This window comes from Pogona vitticeps, chromosome 1, assembly GCF_051106095.1.
Source record: "Pogona vitticeps strain Pit_001003342236 chromosome 1, PviZW2.1, whole genome shotgun sequence".
NCBI classification, from domain to species: Eukaryota; Metazoa; Chordata; class Lepidosauria; order Squamata; family Agamidae; genus Pogona; species Pogona vitticeps.
In genome coordinates this window covers 106,471,664-106,496,458 of record NC_135783.1, presented here as the reverse complement: position 1 = coordinate 106,496,458, position 24,795 = coordinate 106,471,664, and the positions used below count along the sequence as shown (strand labels likewise).

The 24,795-nt window shown below is 39.4% G+C and overlaps 1 long non-coding RNA gene across 5 annotated transcripts in view; it reads left to right on the top strand.

Moving 5' to 3' along the window:
* Positions 1–210: 210 nt before the first annotated feature.
* The window catches only part of LOC140706879 (uncharacterized), a 233,181-nt gene continuing 208,596 nt past the window's right edge, over positions 211–24,795 (top strand). For 3 of the 5 annotated variants that reach the window (XR_012086772.2, XR_012086783.2, XR_013538712.1), the window contains exon 1: positions 211–1,149. This is a non-coding gene — a long non-coding RNA (uncharacterized LOC140706879). Of the gene's footprint in view, positions 1,150–20,903; positions 24,629–24,795 lie in introns of those variants that run through there. The other 2 variants (XR_013538703.1, XR_013538702.1) reach the window with 2 other exon arrangements.

Here is a 24,795-nt window from a genome sequence, read left to right as displayed (position 1 = left end):
GTATGTAGTTGGAATGTGTGCCAAAATTATCCCAATATGGTCATAGTCATTTATATAGTTATTGATCCTTTGGAAACACTCAGATTCCTAACATTATGAGGAAATGGCATTGTCAGAAGAAGTGTCTTAGTGAGTGTAAACATTTAAACATTTGTGATGTTTGTTTAATAAGAATAACAGGAATAATTCATACGTCATGACAGAGCTAAATCCTGGTACTGGGAATACCCTTTAAATCTGTGTTTCTAATATGCCTTCCCCACTTTGTTTAATGCTCATGATTAATTAAGACTTCAATGCTATATCCACTTATCTGGGAGTAAGCACTGTTGAACTCAGTAGAACTGACTTTAATCCTCACTTCATTCATAAGGATGCAATTTAAAAAGTGGGGGAACATCCCCGTCCTTTTATTCATCCAGATACAATTACAACAGTCACCAACAGTATAAGGTATTTTTGCACAAAACCTAGTCTTCAACAGGAAGAGGACAACATTTCTAGGGAAAAGGGATCAAAATGTTCCAAGTCCCTATGAGATCAAACTAGCGAGATCAGAAAGACTGGCCGTATAAAGAGATGGCAAAAGTCATTGCATGGGAAAGGATGACAAGTCTGAAGGAGGAATCGACAGGCACCTCAGACACATCTCTTAGGTATCTCATACCTCCTATATGGACTGTGCCCATGAATAAAGTCTTCAACCTATTCTTAGATTTCTCATGCGTAAAAAATCCACATGGAGCATATGTGTCTTTTTCCTTCTCCTCTCCTCTGGGAGGCAAACTGCTTAGAAGGAAGGAATAAGGGAGACTGCTTGCAGCCTTTGCTTCTCTGACCCTGTGCTTCAGCAGAGGGATAGAGGGAGAGGTGGAATAGAGGGCTTGGGGAGACTGCAGGAGGAGAGCTTTGCAGCCATCAAGTATGCTTATCAGATCCTTCTTCAATGTGATGATGATGATAATATGATCATCATCATCATCATCATCATCATCATCATCATCATCATCATCATCATCTTAGAACTAATGAGCTGGAAAGGACCCTGTGGATCATCAAGTACAGTCCCTGTCAAGGAGGCACAGTGGGGAATTGAACTTCCGAACCTTGGACTCCACAATCAGATGCCTAAACAATCAAGCTATCCAGGTAATATACGCAAGGCACCACTTTAAATTTAAGGTTCTAAAAAATTAATGCATAATGTTTACATATATTTCAATCTGAGTCACCATCTTGTTATTCCCCCTCTTGCAAACCTCCCCAAAACAACACAATACTACTCAGATAACTCTCTTTATTTCCGTTACTGTTGATCTCTGTGTCAGACTGTTAGCTTTTGTATTGCAGTCCCACAGATTACAAGCCTCCTGCATTGACATTTGAGCTGAGGGTAAGCATGTCATTGCTTTCTAGTTCTTTACTGCCATTCTGACTGTAAATAACTTTCCCAAGCTCTCAGTTAGGCTTTCTCTTGATTTTCTAGTGAGATAGATATTTCAAGATGGAAAAGAAAAGATCTCTATCTCTTCCAGCATGCTTTATAGAGCAGAGTACTACCTACAGTATGTGCTATTCAGCCAGGATACTCACTGAGAGGCCTTGGGTATGTCTTATCCTGAAGAGTATGTTTTGTTCAGTGCAACAGTTGTTTGGTGTTACCTGTACAGAAACTTACTATTAAGACAAATATAAATTATGAATGTTATGATTGTTGCACAAATTTTAAATATTTATCAAATGTAAAATGGAGGGGAGTTGTTGCTTGTTTAAGGAAGCTTCAATACTATGCCTAATGTAATCCATTAGCATGTAATCCATTGTATGGCAATTTACCAGAGGAAGGACAGTTGCAGTAATATTCCCTTCCTTAATCGTAGTGGGGTTTCACCAATACTCTACATACTTTATCGACAATGTTTTACATGTACTGAGTAATACTTAAATACAGCAAGCACTGATATTACCAGAAATTCTGTACTTTTTAAACAGTGACAGCTTTGGTAACATTGACACTCAAGAGTATCACATTACATGTGAATTTGGCAGCATAACTTGTATGACAAGGTGATTTCAAGCTCTGATCCTGGCCTCCAACATGGTTGCTCTGAACAGCTGATATGTGTACCAACTGCACATGTGCTGAGTGATTGTATCCCTGCATGCCCCCTATTCTACCTTCTCAATATTGTTATATTGTACAGTATATGGAGGACTTGATCAATGCATGGACCTGAAGCAGGCAGAATTATATTGTTTCCCAAATCCCATTAAGTAAGCACCCACTTCTCCCTGTCATGATGTACTGGCATTTTTTTTCAGTAACACAGGTCTAACGTGATGTTACCCAGAGTACATTTTACTTTACATTTGGTGGTGGTGAGAGGAAATCAAAGGAACCACACAATAGATACTAGAACAGTGTCTGATCTTCCAAGAAAGATTGATACCACCAGTAGGTATGATTTGCGGGTGTATTTTAAATCCCAAAGACTTCACATTTGCCCAGCTGGAATTACTTTTTGTACAAGTGAAGTTTGTTGTAGACAGTGTTTGTTGCCAGGATGCTGTCTTTGATATCTTCAGCACAACAGAAACTGTTGAAATTACTCCAGTGAATTACTCCAGTGAATCACCAGAGCACAGAATGCTGTCCTCTGAAGATGCTGGCCACAGAGACTGGCAAAACGTTAGGAAGAACAACCTTCAGAACATGGCCAAAGAGCCCGAAAAACCCACAACAACCATTACTCCAGTGACTTACATCCTGTATTTCCAAGCCATTGTAAAGTGAGTATTCATAAGGTTTTGCTCATATCAGGGAGCAGAAGTGTGATTCCAAAGACCTCCTATCAAGAAGTCACACTGAAGTACCTCTGACTTGGCTCCCCAGACTTCTTTCTCCCCAGACTAACCTTCACAGTAAGATGGTTTTTCTAGTGGTAAATACTATAAATACTAATGTTCATTGCACCAGTGTTCAGTACAAAGGGGAGATATGTGTAAGAAACACACACGGTAAACACAAGGATGGATTTTTTTCTTTTGATTTTAGTTCCCCTCAAGGAAGTAATAAAATTTAGTGTCATCTCCGTGTGCGGTGGCAATAAATAAATAAACCAATTCAATGGGAGGAATGATTAGAAAAAAATATTAAAAATAAAAATTGCATAGCATTATTTTGCTTCTGTATGGTAAATTTAAAATTGCTTTACGCTGCCCTTGTCATTTTGTTCTGTTGTATGGTTCAGCCTCTAGTTACTACTTTCTAAGATTCTGAACTAATATTCTTCAGCCAGCTTGTCTCTTTAGCATAGTTTAGTTTTCAAACTAGGCTAATTCATAAGACACAGAGGAAGGAAGCTGGGTGGAAAAGCATGTAACACATTTTCCCCCTTCAGTTTGGACACTGTGGCCCTGCTTGGTAAAATGATCGTTTCTGAGATGGATGTGTTCTAAAAATTAAAAATAATCACCTGTGTCACAATATATATTTCAGTTAGACTGCAACAAATCAGTATGTGAAATAGAACTGGCTTGTCTTTGAGGTGCCACAGGACTTTTCGTCATTCTTGTTCCCTCATTTCCTAGAAATGCACATAAAATGTCCTGATGGCCACTGACTGGGAGATGGAAAAATGTATGAAAGGGAAGGTTATCAACTATGGGTATGTGTTATACCTTGTGGGAGAGGCAGTATGTATGCCTTCTGTAAACCAGATGTGAAGGCTCATGATCAGCAGGGAGATTTTGCATCCATGTCTTATTTGTGTCTGTTCGGTTCTCATACTGGTCACCCAGTTGGCCAGTATGAGAACAAAATGCAGGAACAGTCATTTGGTCCCACCCAGCATGGCTCTTACATTCTTGTGTGTTTTGAGAAAGGAAAGCCTTTGTAAGTTCTCTTGTGTATCTAAGGTTACTTGCACAGTTTCTTGGATCATGGCCACAGCATCTCCCTGAGCTCTATTCTTGAACGTTTCCACTTTGTATGGAAAAATATTCTTCAGTACTTCCTTGGATAGCAATTGTAAGAATGATGGACGTTAACAAATCATGGACCTTGGAAGTCATCATGGTATACCATGACAATGAGACTGCCATACAAGCCTACTGCAATATTAAATTTTTGATGAAAATTATTTTTGCACAGCAGGTGCCTTTGTAAATGAAATAACTCAGCTGATTTAATTTTCTCATCAAACCCCTAAAGGCAGCTGTGCACATTATTGACTAATGACCTGAAACATTTACGCTAAAAAGTACTTTTAAGGCTGTACTTTAGGTCACACAAATAATAGAAATACCTGAACTATTTTTTTAGCAATATGAATGGTGTAATTTATAAATCGCCAAGGTGCTTGTCTTAATTTTTTTTACAAAGTAAATGTGTTTTTGTTTGTTTGATTATGAAAAAAACTCTTCAATACTAGACCTGAAATGCTAACAGTATAAATTGAACTCTTATAACTGCATCAGACTGATAGTGAGTTAAAATTATACCATTTTTATTTCATTCTTAGTCCTGTGAGATTCCTTGACACTTTACTTCTCCCTCAAGCTCTCTGTAGTTTATGCAGAGTTTCTTCAAAATCCTTGAAGAATTTGAGGGGCAAAGCACCTGTGTACACAGGAGGCCCAGGAAGACTGGCTGATTTTTAAGAAACATGCAAACAATCCCGTGCTTCAAATTCTTAAACAAATTAACAGTTATTTCAGTTTCGGGCAACATGTACAAGTCACACAATTGTATGAGCTGGGTGAATTGCAAAACATCCTGATACAATAGTGCTTTTAATAACTGACATTCAACCTTCCGCCATGCTTTTATTATGCTTTATTATGCTTTTATTATGTTATTTCTTAGTGTAATTTGTCTTAGTAGCTCTTCAATTTTGTTTGGTCGTTATTGGTTATTTTTGTTTTTTATGTTATAGTTTTATTACTGTTTTTTGTAAAGTGCCCGGAGTGGCCTTGGCAACCAGGTAAACAGTATAAAAATCAATCAATCAATCAATCAATCAATCAATCAATCAATCAATCAATCAATCAATCAATCAATCAATCAATCAATCAATCAATCAATCAAACAAACAAACAAACAAACAAACAAACAAACAAACAAACAAACAAACAAACTTTTGTGAGAAAAGGCATTTTTATACAAAAATGGGGGTATTTCGTTTTGCAAAATGCCACTCTTGCTGATGTGAGAACTCAAGAGTATAATATACTCTTCACCAACCTCACCAGCAAGAACAACAATGTTGCAATTCCATGTTCTTTCCTGTAAGGATCAAAAAAGGGAAGATTCCTGTATACTGCACTTCAGGAAGGATGCTGACAAACTGGAACAAATTCAGAGGAGACCAATAAGGATGGTGGAAACCTAAGCCTATGAAGAAAGGCTGAATGAGCTGGGCATGTTTAGCTTTGAGAAAAGAAGATTGAAGGGAGATATGGTAGCACTCTTTACATATTTGAAACAGAAGAGATGCAGGATCTGTTCTCAATCATCCCAGAATGTAGAACATGTAATAATGGGCTCAAGTTACAAGAGGTCAGATTTTAGTTGAATATCAGGAAAAATGTCCTGTTACGGGAGTATAACAATGGAATCAATTGCTTTGGGAGGAGGTCAGTGGTCCAACGTTGAATGCATTCAAGAGAAACTTAGACAACCATCTATCAGATATACTTTGATTTGGATTCCTGCATTGAGCAAGGTTTGGACTTGATGGCCTTAGAAGCTCCTTCCAACACCATTATTCTATAATTCACATCTTGAACCCCATCTCGGACTTTGCTTACTTTGTTTGTTTGTTTGTTTTGTTTGGATATTGTCTGTTTTAATTCTTGTTTTATATTTCTCAGACTGTAAGCTGCCCAGAGTAGATTCATTTGAATCTGGATGTGTGGAGTAAAAGCCAAATGAATGAATGAATGAATGAATGAATGAATGAATGAATGAATGAATGAATGAATGAATCTTCAATCTAATGGTTGTTGTGGGTTTTTCGGGGTCTTTGGCTGTGTTCTGAAGGTTGTTCTTCCTGACCTTTCACCAGTCTCTGTTACCGGCATCTTCAGAGGACAGCAACCTGTACTCTGGTGTAGTTGGCTTGGGAGTGCTTCAATCTCCTTGTACAAAATGAGGATGATGAAATAACATTAATCCATGACAGTTTCTCCTAACTTCTGATTGCTATAAGAATATGCTCTCCTAGTTTGCCCAACTGCAGCTTTCCCCTGCACCAACAGCACCTTTGTGCTCCCATTTCATGACCCATTTATTTAACCAGGAGGACTCTGATTGCTCCAGGAGGACTCTGATTGCTGTGTTCAGAAGCTCAAATAATTTCAAAATTATGGTTCAGTATTTGATTTATTACGATTTAACATAATTCTAATGTAGCCCTATAACATAAACTAAAAATAATAACAATTATTGCTCTGGAACTTCTGATAAGCAATCAGACATAACCAGAAACTGAAGATCAAAGACAATTAATAACCTGGGAAGAAATTAAATTAAATTAAATTAAATGCAACCCTGACCTAACCTGAAAATAAGCCCTAGTATGATTTTTCAGGATGCTTGTAATATAAGCCCTACCCCAAAAATAAGCCCTAGTTAAGTGAAAGCCTTCCCTCCACCACTGTACAGTAACCACAATATGACATGACTGTATTTGAATATATGTAGATTGTTGTACATGAAAAAAACCAAAACATCCCCTGAAAATAAGCCCTACTGCGTTTTCTGGAGCAAAAATTAATATAAGACCCTGTCTTATTTTTGGGGAAACACGGTATGATCCTGCCAGCATTGCTTCAGCCCTCTGTGTATTTGTTGCTGGAATATGGCCTTTCCCCAAAAACCTTTCCAAATTGGAATTCTGTCCTTCAGTTCCAAATGTTTTCCTGCCTCCCCTGAGCTGGTTTCCACAAACCACAGGTTTGCAGGGGAATTCAAGTATTAATGATGATGGCTGCTGCTGAAATCTCAGTCTAAGAAGCTCCCCAGCTAGGAATGGAGTAGATATATAATACAAGGGTAGTTTACTGTGCTGGTAACTTTGCTTGAATTACTGCAAGTGGAACTGATATAGGCAAATTAAAACTGGGAGAGGTCCATCTAGCATCACCTCTAGAAGGAAATGCTTTTCACCAGTCTAATCACTCTTTCACATTTTTTCTTTCCCAGCTCTATGAACCCTATGTTCCTGAGATAAGGAAAAGAGTAGAGATGGGGCACGAAAAATGATGGTTTGTTATGGCCCGTCATTCGTGGTTAGCCACAAATCACCATAAACCAACCAGAAAACCAAATTGACTCATGGTTAATTTTTTGGTTTATGCCCAATGGTGGGGCTCTACCTGTTCCTGTCATGCCATTACACCACTGCCTGTAGAAAAGCTAAAACAAGTTTCACTTCTCTTGTATTTTTAGTGGGGATTTTTAGTGGGTGGAGAGTGTTTGGGGATTTTTATATGTGTGTGCATGTGGGTCTGGTCTCTGGGTGTCTGTGAATTTCGTTGTATGGGTATACTGTGTATATACTTACAATGACAATAAATTATTATTATTATTATTATTATTATTATTATTATTATTATTATTATTATTATTATTATTATTATTATTATTATTATTATTAAATCACCTATGAACACAGTCTCGTTAGCTTCCAGTTCATATATAATACATGAAAAGATTTAGCAGCATATATTCAGTGACAAGCAGAGTCTTAGCACTGGTTGTCACTCTTCAGGGTTCAGCACCTTTCCTGCAGCCTCCCGTAAATAACATTTTGGAGAGGTTACTGGAGCAGTATTTTGCATGTAGTGCAGAAGATGGTTATAATAAAGTTCCTTGGCTGTAGGTTCTATAGGCATGATGAAGGAGGACAGTGCTATTTCCAACACCATGAAAAAGGTTCAGCTTGTGCTGTATCACAGTTCATCTTCCAATTTTTCAAAGGTTTTATTTCCCCATTAAGAAGGACTCGATTGTTCTGCTTCCTTCTTGGGGCCCTTTCGAATTTCCTTGGATGATATGTTTGAGGTACTGCAACATTGCAGGGTAGCCCAAGGCACCATGCTTGTTTTCTCTTTCTTCTCCCTTGTATCTCTGCCACTTCCCTGGGTGCCCACCCTTCGTGGTCTGGAAAAGCCCCATGGGAGGAGTGACGTTATGTGATGTGTCATTCCCTGGGGTTTAATGGAAAGGTGGAGAGACTGCCAGCTACCCTAGGGATAACTGTACAATGAAAGACAGGGCATTCATAGAGTCCTCGGTCACCTCATACATAAGGTAAGTACCTACTCATGAGACATTTTCCTGTTTTTGAAAGGCAGTTCTTTCTTTCCCCCCTCCCCATCAAATTGAGCAAGAAGGGTCAAAAATCTCATGGGAAACATGTGCATCACTGCACCAACTATTACTCTGGGCGTGCATATAACAGACCTGGGCCCGACTTGTTTTTCTTTGGCTGTGGTTCCATCTTCTGCACAGTTTTGACAATCAAGTGACACCACTGCCTTTTGCATGACCTAAAGGAATTAGAAAGCCATCATTCAGCAGACTCATGACGTGAGTGTAAAACAGAACCAGCACTTGTTGAGTACTTCACTCACAATGACTTGAATTACTTGAAACTTAATTAAAAGGTCCCTTAAACGGCAGTGTTAAGATCACACAAGAACCACTGATGTTTTAATTAAATGAAGGCAGGAAAGCACCCAGCATAGAGTTCTTAATGTTCTCACTCATAAGCCAAAGCCACTACTGTCATTTAAAAATAAAAAAATCTACGTCATAGATGGTTCATTTTCTTTCCTTATTCACAGAGACTTCTAGATGTTTCTGTATTTTCAGATTTTATGGAATACTGGATGTTCTTTTGTCTTAATCATTAGGACCTAAAGGGACAAAATTTAATCACTGCGGTAACTGTATGCTTATGCACTGTGTGCATATATGTTTGTGATAGTGGCTTCACTGAAGATCATGATAAATGCATTGTGGATGGATGCACTTAAGTTGGAGGAGGTTTATGATGGTGCTCATAGCAGTTTTGATGTGGGAGTGATATATTAAAGGTGGCTTGCAAAGGCAAATTACTTAACTCCATTAGTTTTACTAATATGTGTGTAGTTGCCCCCTCCGCCACACCACAGCTCGGCTATGAGGTATATTTAGTCAGTTGTTACTTGAAAGGTAACTTTATTATTCTTAGACCATGTCCCATGATATTGGTTTCAGAAGGCATTTCACGGTGATGCACTGATGAATGAAGATTCAGTGTTCATGGCGTACAGAACGGTGCTAGTGTAACTTGAGGAACAACTTTCTCTTCCATGCTGTGCAGTCAATAGCAATGTCAATGGCAAAATGAAGCAGATGTTTCACTGGCGTCAAATATCAGATACAAGACATGCAGATATAATTGGGATGGAGATACACATACTTTGGTCATGTCGTGATTATTTTATTAGAGTAATATATTAAGAAAGGATTAATACCAACAAACAATTATAATAAAGGGAAATGTATTGCAAATGGAAGTTATGAGAATGTGCAGCAAAGAGTGGGGATTTCTCAGGGGGTCTGGGAGCTGTGCATGCTCACCTCTGGATCTTCAAGGCCTGCACCTAGTACTTCCACTCCCCCAAATATTTTTCTTTTAAAAAATCAGAGAGCCCTCTCATGCCCTCTAATAGCGTACTTTTAAAAATTAAATATTTGGAGTACAACACAGGGATGCTGGGTGCAGCAACAACAACAACAATAAAGGCAAAAGTGCTTCCAGTAACTCCTGGTGGCAGCAGTGTATTTTTTGGGCTGTACTTGACCCCCCCACAAGGCCGTATGTGGCCAACATGCTGCACTTTGCCCTCAAAATCCATTTTCTTGAGAATAAGCCCCACTGAACTTCAGTGGACTTCTTCCTTTTGAATATAAATACTAATAATTTTAGAACTGCAGAGCTGGAAAGGACCCTATGAATCAATGGGTCCAGCTCTTGTCAAGAAGGCACCATGGGGGGAATTGAACTCTTAACCTCTGGCTCTACAGACAGATACTTTGAGCTATCCATTTGTTACTGCAAAAGAAAGATGTGCCATTTTTGAATGTAGTCACCGTATCAACAGCAGTTGGTGTCTCATGGTGAATCCATTTTTCTCATTCCTGTCCAGTTGCAGTCTATAAAGTGTGTACACACACACACACACACACACACACACACACACACACACACACACACACACACACACACACACACACACACCAATACATTATGATTATCAAAAATTTGCACCTGGTCAGTGTGATATTGGCCTTCCACCCCCAAAATAATCCCTTTGCAGCAATGCCAGCTAGCATTATTGCCCATAGGTCTATACAGCCGTGCTATAACAGTCTAAGCCTCTATCTATTGGAACCATAAACCTTAAGGCTGGAAAATAAATCTTATACCCAAAGGCATCATATCCCAGCAATCCTATTCTTTTCTCTTTAATGTGTGCTTATACTGAAGTAAATTGGTTTTTCATTTTGATTATGGTGCTTTCCTGCCATTGACACTGAAACTTCCAATCTTCTCTGTCTAACAAATTAATAAAGTCATCATAACTGAAGCTTCTCCGTTTAGCCATTTCTTTTGCTTCACCTCACTTTCCGTTTTTCCCTCTGCTATTTAGTATTAATCCCCTTTTTTTCATTTGCTCTCTTTCAACAAGTTGTCATTAGTCTAAGAGAATGGATGCCCCATTTCAGTTTCATCAGTGCTAGCAGTTTTGGCACCACCGGCTAAAGTCTGCTTTGGAAATAGATATTCATAATTAAATTTATTTCACTTTGGACTTCACTCGTTGATTCCTCTACATATATGTTGAAGATCTTGCCCACTAAGGAAATGCCATTTCCCCTGATATTTCCAAGAACAACCTATTCTCTTGGGCTCTCTGGAAAGTTTAGTCCAAAAACCAAACAAACCCAAACCTAAAACAAAGAAAAGACTGACACTTTTTGAAGCTCTAGAATTTCCTATACTTGATGGTGAAAAATGAATACAACCCAATGTATGTTGCTAAGTAGATGGGCAGACTCAGGCTAAGATCCAACTTCCCCTGCCATGGCTTAAGCCTAGAGAGAAGCAAAGATGGCCTGTTCTTCTGGAATCCTACTTTTAAATTCTTTAGTTTCTGTTTCTGTCAACAAGCAGACACTTTTTCATTCTGGCGTGCTGTGGGGAATTGACACGGCTGCTTAAGGGGAAGGCTTTTGATGGGCTTCAGTCATGCTGATTGTTTTTAACTGTTGTGCATTTTTAATTTATTAGGATTTTTTGCAATGCATTGCTTTAGTTGCATTTTAATATTCTAAATTCAGATCTACTGAAATGAATGGGATTTGTTGGATTTCCCAATATATGAAATCAGGGCCTTAGTGCTACCATGCTGTTCCACCAAAGAGAACTATGCTCCGAGGTTGTTGTTGTTATGTGCTGTCAAATCAGAACTCACTTGTAGTGACCCTAATAGGCTTTTTAGGGTAAGTGAGGTATTTAAGGAGTGGTGGTACCAGTTCTCCCGTCTACCCATGACAGAGTTGGGGAACCAAACCCAGGTCTCCTGAATCCAAGTCTATTACCCTAACTCTCTACACCTCACTGGGCGCCCCCATTCAGAAGTACATTCTACCCATTTCAGCTGAACTAAAACGTATTGGGGCCTCAGAATGCCACATGGCACTTTAAAGCGAACTATTGTGCCTTATTAAAATCTACAACTGTGACGCCAACATGAATATTTTACAGGGAGCTGTGCTCCTGCTTCAGCACCATGTTTGTTGTTTTAGATGTTGCTCAAAACTAATAAAGGGTGAGTTAGAGACCGACTGCATTAAGCGGTGAGCTTCTTAAAGGAAATGCAAATCAACACGGCTAATCCCACGATTTTCATATGCATACACTTTAAAACTGTCTGATCTTTAAAAGAGTTTACACAGCAAGTAGCGTTATGATTTTTGAAAGACCATTTCATTGGTAGGGATAAGGATTGTGGAGCCGATATGCAAAATCTCTGCTGTTATAGCGATTACCTGTAACCTATCTGTTTGATATGCTGGCAAATCTCTGTGTAATCAAGGCGTGCAGTTATAACAGATAGTTGCGTGCTTGGGTGCAGTATGGACAGAGGCAAATATCGAGAAGTGATATTTGCAAAACTGATCTGTTATTAGCAACTGAACATTATCTCTGCGCTGGCTAGAGAAAACAACACTCTGAATGCAGTAGTAAGTGGACTCTCCTGAGTAGCATAGACACTACAATTAGATAGAGAAACATCTGTTCATTTCACTTGTTTTGCTACATGCTGTTTTTTAAACCAATGAAATCCCACCTCCCCCCTTTTTTTGCTCCCATGCAGGTGGCAGGGGAACTGGAGGAGAGCCAGTCTCTGGGAGAAGCTTTTATTTATTTATTTATTTATTTATTTATTTATTTATTTATTTGTTTGTTTGTTTGTTTGTTTGTTTGTTTGTTTGTTTGTTTGATTGATTGATTGATTGATTGATTGATTGATTGATTGATTGATTGATTGATTGATTGATTTCTACCCCGCCCCTCTAGACAAGAGTCTACTCGGGGCAGCTTACAAACAGTTATAAAACATCATAAACTAATCATCATAAAAACAATCACATAATTAAATCAACAAATTTAGAAGTTCAAGATGGAGAAAAGGGAAAACTAGAGAAGAAAAAAATCAAGTGTTGACTGGAGTGAAAGCCTGCCTAAAGAACCAAGTCTTTAAATGACTCTTAAAAACACCCAGCAAGGGTGCCAGGGTGATTTCCAACGGCAAGGTGTATAATCAAAGGGTGTATCACATAATCAAAGGGCCACTGATGAGAAGGCCCGGTTTCTTGTTCTTTCTTTCTGCACCTCTCTCAGCGTCAGGCCCCTCAGCCGTCTTTCCTGGCTAGAACGAGTGACTCGGGTAGATCTAGGTGGGAGAAGGCGTTCCGCCATGTATCGAGGTCCTAAACCATTTAGGGCTTTATAAGTCATCACTAACACTTTGAAGTGGCTGCGGAAACGAATGGGAAGCCAAGCAAGGCGGCCAGGGTGGGAGTGATATGATGGTATTTTCTCATCCCATTGAGAAGTCTGGCCGCTGCATTTTGCACCATTTGAAGTTTCCGCAACAACCTCAAAGGTAGCCCAATGTAGAATGCATTACAGTGGTCTAATCTTGAGATTACGAGCACATGTACCAGAGTGGTGAGTGCCCCAACATCAAGATAGGGACGCAGCTGGGCTATCCGCAACAGATGGAAATAGGCGGAGCAGACCACTGATGCCACCTGGGTCTCCATGGTGAGCACCGGGTCCAGATGTACTCCCCAGCTGCGAACCTCACTCTTTGTGGTGAGAGTAACCCCCCCCCCAAAAAAGAGAGAGTTTCCTAAACCACAGATGGAGGGGCCACCCACCCTCAGGACCTCTGTCTTGCCCGGGTTCAGCCTCAGCCCATTCTCCTGCATCCACCGCAGTACAGCCTCCAGGCAGCGCTCAAGGGATGGGACGGCATCCACTGAGGAAGGTGAAAAGAGATGTAGAGCTGGGTGTCACCAGCGTACTGATGGCACGAAGCCCCACACACCCTGATGACCCCTCCCAGCATCCTCATATAGATGAGGGGCCGAGACACTCTCTCCAAGCTGGACTTGCTGAGGGCGGTCCTCCAAGAAGGATCTGGGCCAGGCAAGTACCTGTCCACCAATTCCTAACTCCGAGAGCCTTCCCAGGAGGATACCGTAGAGTATTGTTGAGCAGAACCAACAAGGGTTTGGGTGTTGCCCCTGTCAGCCTCCCTCAACAGGTCATCCAACAGTGCGACCAGTGCCGTCTCTGTACTGTGGTGCAGCCTGAAGCCCGACTGAAATGGGTCCAGGGCATTGATTTCACCCAAAAGAGCTTTTACTCTCGTGCAACAGGTGGGGCTTTTCAGTTCCCCAAAGTCATCTTTTTGTCATAGGACTGACAATATACATTTTTATCCCACTCAGCTTCTACTCTGGTCAGCAAACCAGCAAGACAAACAATAATAGAAAAACAATAAATATATATTCCAGCTATTTTTTCCTATTTTTTCCTAGCATTATAGTTTCCTATCTATAATGCTAGGAGGGAGAAAGGGAGAAATAACATACTCTGGTTATCAGGAGGGCGGCATCACTTATGGTGGGTAGGAGAGAGTAGAAATTCACAGAGACTTCAGAAAAGACAAGGCACACATATTTAACTGAAATATGTACCCTCACCCTGACCACTAACCTGAAGTGCAATCTTCTTTAAACTGGAACCCCAAACATCCAAATGTTCAAAATATAATGTAATTCGCTCAGTGCAATTCCCCCCCCCCCGTCCTGATGGATGAGAGTTAAGCTTCCTCTAGCTTCATGTAGTGGGCCTGTTCTGGAAAGAGGCCCTGCTTGTGTACTGGCATATGAAACAGGAAGTGCATATTTTGTTGGAGTTTTATTTACAATCTTGCATGTTGTCTGTAGATTTCTGGGCTGGAGTGATTGTCTATCTATCGACTATTGAACTATCTATTCTCATAGTTCCTTCCAGCCTTTGAAATTCAAAGAGATCCCTGCTTCTCTGCTGAGTGTTCTATCTCTTTCTTTAGTTAGTCGGTGGCAGTTGTTACTTGTTGTTGATCTGTTTGGTTGGTTGCAAGGATGTTGCAGTATGCAGTAAAGAAAGCAATATAAACAAATCTGTAATTTCAAGCAACTGTGAGTAAAGAAACATTTTTATTCTTTCTCCTACAAATGTTTCAGAGTGAATTAGTGAGACTTTAAGAGTCAGTTAATGTGACAGGGGTAGACTCTGGTGAACTTGTAGTTATTTTCTTCTGTGGATCTTTGTACTTAACTGTGTAGCAAAAAAAAAAAAGAATTTTATCAGAAATTCAAAGGTAATATATGTGAAGAATTTTTCACACTTGAAATTGTTTCCCCAATATTGTCACTGATTGCAGCAGCTGCAAATATGCTCAGATTGAAAACATGAGCAAATATGAATAGAAATAAAAAAAACTTGCAGCAACTTTAAGACTAATGTAACAATTTTAATTTCCATGGGGTTATTTGTTTACTTAGATATATATTGATGAATGCTGCAAATTGAGTCTGTTTTTATTTACAGTTGTATAAGTGGCAAGAGCATCTCTGGCCTGGTTAACTCTTCTGCTCTTTCTGATTCAAATATCTTACTCACAGCCCCACTCTTCCTTAATCCCCCCCCCTTTGGGCTGAACCAATATTTTGTAAGGGTTACACAAGCAGTTTTTTTCCAGTGTGAACTTTTGTGGATTACAATCCTATTCTTTAGACACATGAAAGTTCATCCCGAAATTAATTAGTTGACCTGAAAGGTGCTACAGTCCCTTTGTTTTTCTTTTTTCTTTTGCTGTTGCCATTGAGGGAGCAGACAAGATTTCTTTTTATTGAAATGCTTGCTTATTTGTCTGTTAGTGGTCTTTCATACTTTACTCTCAGTTGTAAAATTCAAGGCGGTTTGTAGTAAAACAGCACAAACATATAGAGGGCATAGAGGAATAAATAACTTGAAACACAACACAATATTAGCAACAGAAAAATGCAGCACTCATTGAGTTCCTTCCTCAGCAAGGAGGTTTAGCTGAGACAGGCCTGCACAAAAACATCAGCAGGAAGGAAGGAGAGTTGACACATATTTCTTGTCATGCCTTGATATTTTCTTCTCATGTATCTCTTACTTTTGGTCAGAAATTCTTCTTCAATAATGTACATTTCTGCAGAGAGCAGATGTTTAATTGTATTGACAGATTTAAATCTATGCAAAACACAGTGTGACATATGATGAGAATTTAAAGTGGGTGTGTGTGTGTGTGTGTGGAGTTCCTTTGCTATTTAATGAAGAAATTCTGAAAGCAGACCACCACCAAAAAACACCCAAGAATGCAGTACATCATCAACACCATTTTGTTTCAAGGAATTAATCAAGCTGACTGTTCAGGGATTTTTGAGGAGAAATGTTCATTATTTCAGCAATTAATTTTTTAAAACTGGAAATGTTGCAAGTCACCACCATCCATAAAGAAATGATTTATTGTGCAATTTATTTCATGCCACTGGAAGCAGGCTGCAGAGTTTTATATACCCAGCTCTCTCCTTCAAAGCACCCGCCACATGCCAATTACTTTATTTAAGGAAATGATTTTGGCTGAGAGGTCTTATACTATGTTTTTTTCAATTGGTTTAATTCACATTTGAATGGGTAGAATGCATCACTTCAATTTTTTTAAAAATGACAAGTAACTGGGGAAGGAAGCAATTACAGTCTCTTTAATGGAGAGTAGTACTTTTAAAAGATCTTTCTGTTGTTTAAGGAAACAAACCCTCTTACAACATAAGGTCCCTCATTGCACAATCTTGTATGTTTACATGGATTTAAGTCCAACTGTGTTCAGTGGGCTGTACTCCTTAGTAACATTGCTCAGGATGCCCACCTCAGGAAATCGTTCAATATATTCATTCACCTAGGCTAGGAAGAACCTCTGGCCCAGTGAGGCTCCCCACAGGGCTCTTCCCTCCCTCCCCCCCCACAAGATAGTATGAGGATTCCCTGTTGTCTCCATTTGTTGATTCCCATAGAAGGTTAGCTAACCACTTGCTAATCTAGGAGTGTGCTAATCCTGGAGGTGCCTGAAGCAGCTACCTCACCACATCTCAAGTTAGCAACTAGGCCAGCAACCATTATCATTTCTTAAATTGTTAAATATTATAAAAAATATATTTGTATTTCAAGAGGTTGCCTACAAATTTCCACGGTGCACACAAAAAGGCAATTCAAAGAACAAGAAAAGCAATAAGAAGAAATCCTAGAAACAGGACAAACTTTTCTGTAGTCCATCTAGGCAAGTGGCAGATCCGTAGAAATCCTATTTCACTTCAGTATTTGATATGCTTCATCGGTTGGTCTGCTCTTCTTGGGATGTCTGTGGGAACCACTATTTGATTTCTGGACAGATAGCTGCAGATACATTACAAAGAAGTGCACTGCTGAAAAGTGCCAATAAAAAATGCCTGGATGGCAGGACCTCCATGGGATCAGTATCCACGGATTTACTTACCCACAGTGTGAATATATTAAAAACATTAAAAGAAAAAAATCCTAGAAATATATATTCAAAAGATGAAGTTACCAGAACTGGCCACTAAAGGGAGCTGGAGACCATGCTATGTATAGTGTTCAGTATTAAAAGAGCATTCGCTATAATTTGTGTTTTTCAGCATCTGTGAGGCAGGGCTTGGAAGTGATCCCCATGGATACGAGGGTCCTACTGTATTTCAAATGTGCACAGAATACATTTTAATCAATGGAAGACAATCTAATATCACAATATACAATTCACACAGACATGCACATACTTGCATAAGGGAGGGAAAAGCAAAGAAAGGCATGCCTCTTATTCAGTAAAAAATATATGTATTATTTATCTGTTTATCATCCAAAAGGTTCAGTCACAGACAAGATTTTGAGGTGAGAAAGGATAATGTGCATGGATGCAGATTTTATAAATGGGCAAAACTCTCAAGAAGGCATTATGGAGGATGAATAACTGCTACTGAAAATTGCAGTCCCTCAACTGATTTTGACCTTCTCTCTGGTAACATCTTGTAATATAAAATGTGTGATGCAACACAAGTGTTGTCTTTGGTTCCTTGTGCAGTGGCCTGGACAAATACGTACTTTGCCAATGAGATATTACTTTTTTTTTGTTATACATTGTAAAAGAATGAAGAATAAGAACTACAGTAACCATGCAGTTCCCAATCCACAATATGTAGTTCGGTTCTAGAAATCTGGTGTAGGTCAGAGCTTGGAAAGTTACTTTTAAAAATAGATCTGTCCAGGCCATTTGTTACTTCCCAAAATTTGGTCCTGATCACTTCACAACCAATACACGGGAAAAGGAATGAGAGAAGTGGAATTATATATTTAGCCACTGGTTTCTTGTGCATCTCCAGCTGAGCAATGGCTTCCTTTCATAATGACATCTGAGAATGATCAGAACAAGTTTCACATGATTAAAAAAAAGTGATGGATTACTCACTAACAAGGGAGAACACATTCGCAACCCTGGGCTGTTCTCTCTTCTGCGTTTCTATGCAGAAATGCACTGAATCCTTGAGTATTTAAGAGGTGCATGAATCTCTCTGCATGAAGTTTTCTGCGTGAATCTCTCCACATGAATTATATATTTTTTTCACATTAATAACTTAAAGCTTCTGAAAACCAAAGAATTTATGAGATAAGACCTTTCGAGGACTATTTATGTTTCTTCAATTCAAGGCTTATATACAACCCAGGAACGTCCATTAAAAGACCAGGAGAGTGGAAGGTGAGGGGGGGGGGAACCCACCGACAACTGTAGGGGGTGAGGATTCAGTAATAAGTACTGAGTCCCTATTGGGACATTGCACGTATCATTATCATCTTGGTAGCAAAAATATTCAAACTGGTAATGATTTTTATGGTACCTGCTGTGTGTGGTTTCAGCTTCAGTGTAACATTTAATAAAGCTTATCAGGAATGTTCAGTAGAGCTGTATTGATAAGCGCTGTCCTTGGAAGACAGAGGAGAGCTTAACAGTAGCAGCAAGGAAACATGGGCACTGAAAATAATACAATTAAAAAGTGCCTCACATGGTACATGAGATGCCAAGAAAAAATACACACAGAGAGAGAGAGAGAGAGAGAGAGAGAGAGAGAGAGAGAGAGAGAGAGAAAGAGAGAGAATGAAATGTGTAAACACTGACTTACAAAGATCTATAACAAATTCTATGAGCAAACATGGAAAAAAAATGACAAATAAAACATTATGTTATCATAAACAGTAACAGAAGAAACATTGGACTAAATCCAGTTGCTCATCCCAGCTAGTCTCAGAAGACATATTTTCTGTAAAATCTGATTTTTCAATTACCATATTGCCTTAGAAAAAGAAGGGCACTTTTCAGAAATATTTCCAATTCTCCACTATTTTTTGAGTGGCTACTTTCCTCCCCATCCTTGTCCTAGAAGGACATTAGGCACAGAGCATTGTGGAGGAAGCAGAATGGTGGTCAGGCTGTCACCATAGTTGTCATTGTTCTTTTGGGCAGAGGGAAACAAAGTTATGCCACAACTGGAGACTTAATTTCAGCTTCCCTTTGAGAAATTTGGTGAAATCTGCCCTCATCCCATTTCTGTTTCTGTTCAGAACTTTGAAAGATGGTTCACAACCATAATTTTTGGAGATGCTATTGGTAATGGGAAATTATGTGCCTTGGAGCTCTAACCAGATTCTGGACTATCCAGACTCAGAGATCCTACACACACCATGGAAATGTCATTTTTAGAACCATCGGCTGGGAGATTTTGGGAGTTCTCTGTGAGAAACAGAGTCAGTCTACTGTCAAATGGGACCAAGCTCCACCTCTCTGCAAAATGGCCTTTCATCTGATGGTCCATTGTCACTATTACTGATGAGGAAAGCTCACAGTGAGCACTGACCCACAAATGTGCCCATCATACAGGTGGTCCATGGGAGGCTGCATTGTTTTATGTCAGTCCTTATCCATGGCACTTCACCTGCTGGGCCTATTGTCATTGTCATTCCTGAAAAGAGCTACCAGCCAGCAATTTCCAGTTAGCACTTTGAGAGCCTTGGAATGCTGTCCGGACTTTTGCTGTAACGCTTTCAACCTGTGCCTCTCCCTGGGACACATGGGCTTGAAAACTGCTGCACCCTCTTCATCTTCTCATACTTCCCTGTTAACTATGTTTCTTCCAGAACAACTACAACAACATTGAATTCCTCTTCCATGCCTCTTTCCCTCAGCAGCATGATGTCTTCCTCCTCTTCTGATGCTGACTTAGCAAGATGAGGCATAGCAACAGCAGGCTTCCTCACTAGGAAAAGCCTGGGGGTGGGCTGGCGGGAAGATGTATGGATGGAAGAAGGATATTTAAGTTGGGGAAGTGGCAAAGACAAGGGACGATGCCAAGAGGAGCAATTAACAAATTAGAAAATGCAAGGGAAGGAAAGAGGGGGAGCCAAGCATGGGAACTTGATGCCTTGGATCTTAGGAACAATGCAAAGTCGGACACGACTAAACGACTAAACACACACACACATCTTAGGAAGCAGGCAGATTCCTAACACACCTTCACACCCTGAATCAATCCACTGAGATGACCAATCTACTCCTAGAAGAAGGCACCATTCACCTTGGTAACCCAGGGAGAAGCTCTAAAGACAAGGTAACTGCAAGAATCCTCACAGTGCCAAGCCCACAAGAGCGTTTGAGGGATTTATGTCTACTTCCTTCCAGAGTGGGGTTAAGCTGCTGTGCTTGGTATACTATGAAAATTCATAATTGAGAAGGAAATTAAACCTATAAGATTTGTGTAACTTGCTGTGTGCCTGCCTGCCTGCCTGCCTGCCTGCCTGCCTACCTACCTACCTACCTACCTACCTACCTACCACTACCACTACCACTACCACTACCACTACCACTACCACTATTATTATTATTATTATTATTATTATTATTATTATTATTATTATTATTATTATTATTATTATTATTATTATTATTATTATTATTATTATTATTATTATTATTATTATTCTTATTCTTATTCTTATTCTTATTCTTATTCTTATTATTCTTATTCTTATTCTTATTCTTATTCTTATTCTTATTATTCTTATTCTTATTCTTATTCTTATTCTTATTCTTATTCTTATTCTTATTCTTATTCTTATTCTTAGTTGTTGCTTGTTTCAGCTATCATTTTTGCATTTTTTTGCTTATGCAAAAATATTCTCTACACAACTGTCTGAAGTTTGAGAGTGTTGTTAAGAGTGTAGAATGTAGAATTTCTTCAAACTGGCTTTTTAAGCTGCTTAATGTTTATCAAGTATTACATTGATTTTCAAGGGTTGATTATTAGAATGTTTTAAATGGTTTTACTATTCAGTTTGTTTTAACTTGTTTTAATCTGTTTTTAATGATGTTTATAAACCACCTTGAGCAGTGTTTCTTAATGAAAAAGGAAGATTAAAAATGTAATGTATAGATGAAAATAATTGTGGAGTGCACAAATTTGTAAAGTACAGTACACTATAGTACAGTGACCTACCATGAGGTATGGAAGCTGAATACTTAACTGTATAGTCTTGAACTATATAATTTATAAAACTATTATGGTGCCTTTGTTTGTTTTTATAAATAAAGGTTTTTGGTCTTATTCTGTAACCAATTAAACAGATCCCTACAAGCTTTTGAAGAAAACAAAAGATCTAAAAATTCATGGGGCAATCGTCTTACTAACGCACCCTCAGCAATATTCATATGGCCTTGGCTGACCATTTTATTCAGAGTACTAAATGGTGTAATAGACACAGACCATCATTTACATAGTGAATGCCTGTGCAGTGAATTATTTATATCATGACAAGTATCTGACACCTGATGTGCTGTACCGATGGATGCTTGAAAAGAGTTTCTCATTTAACTCTTACTGTGTAAATCTGTATGAGAGAATGTACGGCCTTTGACGATGCCACAATGAATCTTGGTGGAGAGAACTGTTAATAAAGAACCTCAGGTTGCCATAGCTTTTGTTTAATTGGACCATTTGCAGACCCTTTTCTCTTGGTAAGCACAGAGACTGTTGTGCCTTCGCCCCACACCCTGAACAATGAATGGGATGAGAATAATCTGATTATGCATGTAAAGACTGAGTGTAGGACGTGAAGGAAGAGGTGAGATGGAAGGACAAGTGAATGTTTTCATTAAAATGCCACACGTTTATCTTTTGGGGTTGTTGTTGTTTTAAACAGAGAGAGGGGAAAAATTAATGAGAGCAGGATATTCTGCCTGTCAAAGATCAGAGATCAGGATACACAGTGCCCAAGATCAACAAAGTAATAAAATTCAGGCTGCTTTCCCCAGGCGCTTGGCGTTCCTGATCTTGCTCAGCCAGATACATGTTTACATACTAAAAAAGCGACCAAAGTCTGCTTGAATAAGAAATGATATCATTTCAGCTTTCTGCTCTGTGCTATTTTATTCATCCCCACAGACTGTGTATTAATCTTTGATGCTATCTTGCTCTCCCTGAAATCTGATATCACATTAACAATTTTCTTCTTTCAGAATCCCTTCCTCTGTTGGAGAGTCCAGGGAGTGTTGTGATATTAAAGTTTCTATCTTCACAATTAAATTGTGCCAAGTTTGGATTTTTCAGTAGAAGGTTTAGGAGTCTAACAGCTAGGGATGCGCACAGTGAAATTGTTCATGTTTCTTTCATTAGGGATTCTTTAAAGGGGTCCTTTTAAAAAAATGTTGGTGTGTTGGTCCTTTTGCTTTACATCAGGGGTGTCCAACCTTTCACCTTCCCTGGGCCACATTAGAAGATGAAAATTTGGTTTGGGCAGCACATAAATTTGATTTGAGGTGCATGGGGGGCAGCCCTAGCCATCCTCCACAGCCCCGCTCCAAGCGCGCTTACCGGCAGCTGCGATCTAAGACAGCAGAGGCTGCCAGCTTCAACTCCGGTGGCATTATGGGGCCTGGAGGGGGTCCACCTATTAACGGGGACCGTGCAATGTAGTCACACAGCCCCCTCTCCCCTCCCCTCCCGCTCCTTCCTTCCTTCCCTCTCCCCCCCCTACCGTTTTGATATGCTCCAGCCGCATTCCGGCCACAAGCAGTGTAACTTGAAACTTTGGAATTTCTTTAAAAATAAGAAATTGCACTGGGCTGCATTATGAGCCGACCTGGGCCGAATGTGGCCCTCGGGCCGTGGGTTGGACAAGCCTGCTTTACATGAAAGGAAAAGCCTCTTGCATGTTTCCCATACTTGTTCCTCCATTTGCATTTCCCAGCACTTAAAAAGCCAATAAGGAGCCTTAAAACTACTCCAAACAACACAACACAAAACAAAACAACACCCCCACCCCACCCCAGAAAAACAGGGAAGGCAAGAGAAAACCAATCTACTCCAAAAATGGAAGCCCAACAGAAGCCTGCTGGGCCTGGGCAACACAACAGAAAAAAGGCAAGAAAGTTGCCATGCAAGCAAGCACTGGCTACCTACACAGGGAGACACCACTCATAACAGCTACCACCATCAACATAACACTAAGAACAACAAGAAGAGAAATGTGTCAAGCTGTATCCAACCATCCTCATGGCTCAGTGGCACACTGTCCTCCTCCACAGAATCAGACCCCCCTCAACCCCCCCACCAAAAATGCACTTTTAACAGAAAAAATATACAGTAAATTGAATAAATAAAAACTTGAACTATTGGAATATGGAGGTATTTCTCTCTCATCATCACTTGATGCTTTCTCTTATCTTTTTTGAGTCCATCAGCCAGCAGGAAGGCTAGGCAGTAGCAAAGGTAATCCAAAGAAATGGGGGGGAGAGTATCCCCCAAAAATCAAGAATAAAAAGACAAAAAAGAGGAAATAATCTAAAGTGTAGGGCACCAGGAGCTTAGCACACAGTCATCCTGCAAGGAGCAATTGAAGCAAAGAGCAGTTCTTATAGGGTTCCAAGCCCTTTATAGATTCAAAGTTTCTGCTCTCTCCCTCATGGTTTTATTGGCTGCTGATAGTCCTTACAATGTTATTGGACGAAAAGTTTCTCAGGCAATTTGACAGAGTGAAAATGAACCGAAGGTTTGCACAAAAGAGGGAACATGAAAGAACCATGGAACTTCCATGTACCTCTCTTGCAAAAACATGAACTCATTTTTGGTTAGAGGTTCTCTTTCATGTGTTGAGTCCTTCTCAAAACATAAAAAAAGCTCATTCCTACTAATGGCACAATTCTTGCCAAGTCTATTCAGAAATAAATCTCATTATGTTCAGTTTACTTCTTCTTTGTTAAGTGGTACAGGACTGCAGTCTGAAGTCATCCTTGAAAAGCGTGTGTAAGTAATCTCTTGCAAATTTCTTTGTGTTTTTATTTTCTGACATGTGAGCTAATTCAGTGGATATCTGAGCTATCACATCACATTAGTTATTAGAGGAAGTTAAAAAGAAAATTGCAAAAACATGGAAGCTTTTCTGTTCAAGCCAGAACCTTTTGGTCCAAAACATTATTACAAATGGCCAAATTATTACATTCCTTATCTGTGTCACTTTGACTTATAGTTGCTCATTAATATGCAATTTTTAAAAACAGCATATCAATTCTTTTCCTATTGTATTCCTAAATATTCCTCAGAATAAGCACAACTATATTTTAATTCTCTTACAGCAAGCATTTCTGATGGTATGTAATGTGTATTTTTGCTGCATGAGTCACAACTTAAGATCCATATGTAAAGTGGTTATACAGGCTAAAACCATTATCCTTTGGCAAGGCAAATAGTGTTATCTAATTCATCATTTACTTCATCCCTAATTATTTATAAATGGATATTGCAGGGTTCTTGCTGTTTTCTGATTCAATAAGCACTTCCAGAATGGATGGAGTCTCTGACGTACTCAAGGTAGGTAAAGGTAAAGGTTCCCCTTGACATTTTAGTCCAGTCGTGTCTGACTCTAGGGGGCAGTGTTCATCCCCCTCTCCAAGCCGTAGAGCCAGCGTTTGTCTGTGGACAGTTTCCGTGGTCACGTGGCCAGTGTGACTAGACACAGAACACTGTTACCTTCCCAC